Here is a 3254-nt window from a genome sequence, read left to right on the forward strand (position 1 = left end):
TTTTCTCCTCCAGATTGTTCATCCAGCCTATCTTATTTAGACAGACCTGCGGAGATAATAACATGCACAAAAACAAGACAGAGCAAAACCAAGCAGCAGTATACAACAAAACAACAACAAACCAATGACAAAAAACCAAAACAAAACACAACAAGAAAGAAAAGTTTGTAGTTAGTTCAAGGATTGTTTAGGCGTGTTTTGTTTCCTCATTGTGGTGTCATATGATGACCTCTCTCCACCTAGAAGTCTCAGAGCTCTTGTGTTTCAAAGTGAGTTCTTCTGAAGGATTACTGCCCCCATCACCAGCACCACCACCACTCTTCCCACTCTCCCCCCAAATGGTATATTGAAATCTTAACCCCTGGCCAGAGTACGTGACCTTGTTTGACAGTAAGTTCTTTCTTTGAAGATGCTATCAGTTAAGGAGGTCATACCAGAGTAGGGTGGGTCCAGATCCCTGCTCAGTCGTGTTTTATAAAGAAGAGAACAGACCAGGAAACTTAGACCAAGAGCGAAGACAAGTCTGAGCAGCAAGGGAAGCTGAGGACAGGAGTGGGGATTTTTCCCTGGAGAGGACTGAGCATTTGGCCCCGCTGACTCCCTGAATTCAGACTCTGGACTTCAAAACTGTGAGATAACAAGCTTATGATATTTAAAACTGATTTTGTTGTGGCAGCCTTGGAAAACGAAGGCAATTATTTATGCAAGTATTTACTTGTTGTGTTATAATTTTATTTTATTTAAAATTCTCTTGCATTCCGGTTGACCTGTTAGCAATCTAATGGTTCCTGGAGCTACTCATTATTGTTGATAGTTGGTAGTTGCCTCGTTGGCATCTTGCAGTCTGCTCAGACTCCTGGAGAGTTTTGGTATGATACAATGGCGCTTTCCTTGCCTCACCTTTTCCCTAGTCTTTGGTATCTTTTAGCCTATTGTTGAGACTGTTGTGTCAATCCATCACATGGAGAGTTTTTCTCTCTTTTGCTAACCTCAACATGATGTCCCTTTCTAGAAATGGGTCTTAATGACTAGTGCGGAAAGTAAGAGAGCTTACACTTTGCAATCTCTGCTTCTCAGGAGCATTCAGCTGTATTTCTTCTAAGTCTGATAAAACTACTACTAATAAAATATATTAAAGATAGTCTTCTTACAAATGGCCAATTAGCGACTATACATGAACCCTACAGATCAAACTCTACAGATAGAGAAACGGAGAAGATGGAAGGGAGGGAGGGGCGAAGGGTGAGAGGAATGGAGGCGGGGAGGAAAGAAAGAAGGAAGGAGAGAGAGAAAATGAGATTAGAACTAGTAGTTATATTCAGATGATGTGCTATACCATATAAATGAAAATATAATGTATTTCATGTAGTGCATGTAAATGACCAATGAGTTCACTTCTAAGATATAGATGACTCTGTACCATACTAGAAATACTGTATTAGGTCTGATCACATTCTACAGTGAAAGGTATTTTTTTCCATCGTCCATCTTGTATTCTTATGTTCTAAACACAGGAATGCTTAGAATTAGTTACATACTGCCCAGGGCAACATAGAGAGCCTTCCAACTGTGCAAAGACAAGTCTTTTCATGTTAGTCTGATCTTTTCTGTTTCACTAAAGTTCTTATAGATGTCTATAAATTGTCATAATATTCATCAAGGCATAGTAGGAAAAATGTGTATGTATGGATGAAGGAGAAAGTAGCAAATATATATGTGTGTGTGTAGAAGTACAGAAGACACTTGGGATGAGAATAAGTAGAATTATAAGAGGGAAAATTATAATTGTCACCCTCTTGTGCATTATGAGTAAAATTTGTGAGGGGTTGTTGTAAAGAAAGAATGTTTACATTACTCCAATGGCCATGTTTAAAGGATCCATGGTATTCACCGAACATGGTCAAATTACTTTGGAGGGAAATGATTTTTAAGCCTTTACCATCCTCAACTTATATTCTTGAAGGTGAAATATCACACTTACTGGTTAACAATAAATGTTTCCAGAGAAAACACTTAGGCCAATGAGATGGATTTGTTTGCAATAACAACAAACTCAGAAAGCATTAAAGAATATTATAGATGAGGGGTTATCTGTCTTGGTTTTCATGCATCAGATGATCTTGATTATAAAAATGAACTTAATCAGGTCCAACAGGAATAATGAGGCAAGACATAGATCATAATAGTAAGGGAGGACATATTAAAGAACTAGGGGATAGTTATGTGCTTCCCTGTGGCCCTTCTGTGAGGGACTGTCCAGTTATCTTACAGGTGGGTTTTGGGTCTCCGCTTTGTCCACGCTCCTTCACATCAATTTGCTTGTTTTTGGACCTCTGATATCTCTTCCAGTCGACAACTCATGATCACACTATCTGATGTGCTTCTTCCATGTGGGCTTTGTTGCTTCCCTACTAAATGGTTGTTTAACTTCAAGTCTTTAATACCCCAGACACTATATCTTTTAATAGCTGGGCACCATCAGCTTTCTTCAGCACATTTGCTTTTGTCTTCAGCAATTGTGTTGAGAAGGTGAGTATCATACAGTGCCATATTATTAGAACAAGTCGTTCTTGTGCAGAGGTAAGATTTAAGTAGAGGCCCAAAGACCATCTGCTTCCTTGTTGTATCTATATATACATATACTTAGACAAATATACCTATCTTTAGATATTTATATATTTTCATATGTACATATGTATATTCTTCATTGCTATCAGCTTCACTTTTCCCCTCTCCCCCCCTCTCCTCCCATACCCTCAGGGAATCATTACTCCTGTTACTGTTTCTGAGGTGTGTATATATGGTATATATGTATAGATATGGATACATGTACACCTATAACTTCACTCGAGGGGAACGAATAACAGAATTGCAGGTGAGTTGATACATTGGATGGTGTGTTTTATGGCAAAAATGATAACAATAATAATATATAATATAATAATAAGGGTTCCTGGGGGATAAGGTAGGGGAGAAGGGAATAAAGGGGAGCGAGCTGATATCAAAGAGTTCAAGAAGGAAAAAAACACTTTGAAGATTATGGTGGCAGCAATTGTAAATTATGTTTGTTCTAATTGAATTATGGATGGTCATAATACCTGTAAGAGCTCCCAATAAAATGATTAATAATAAAAAATTAGATAATAATTGATTTTAGCATTTTCAGTTTAACATGAACCCTTAGTTCCATGATTGAAGAAAAGGTTGGATTTGTTTGTGTGGTTTGGTTTTTGAAAGAAAGGAAAAAAAAAAAA

Source organism: Echinops telfairi, unplaced genomic scaffold, assembly GCF_000313985.2.
Source record: "Echinops telfairi isolate 266 unplaced genomic scaffold, ASM31398v2 ScPeMD7_7468;HRSCAF=8506_0, whole genome shotgun sequence".
Lineage (NCBI taxonomy): Eukaryota > Metazoa > Chordata > Mammalia > Afrosoricida > Tenrecidae > Echinops > Echinops telfairi.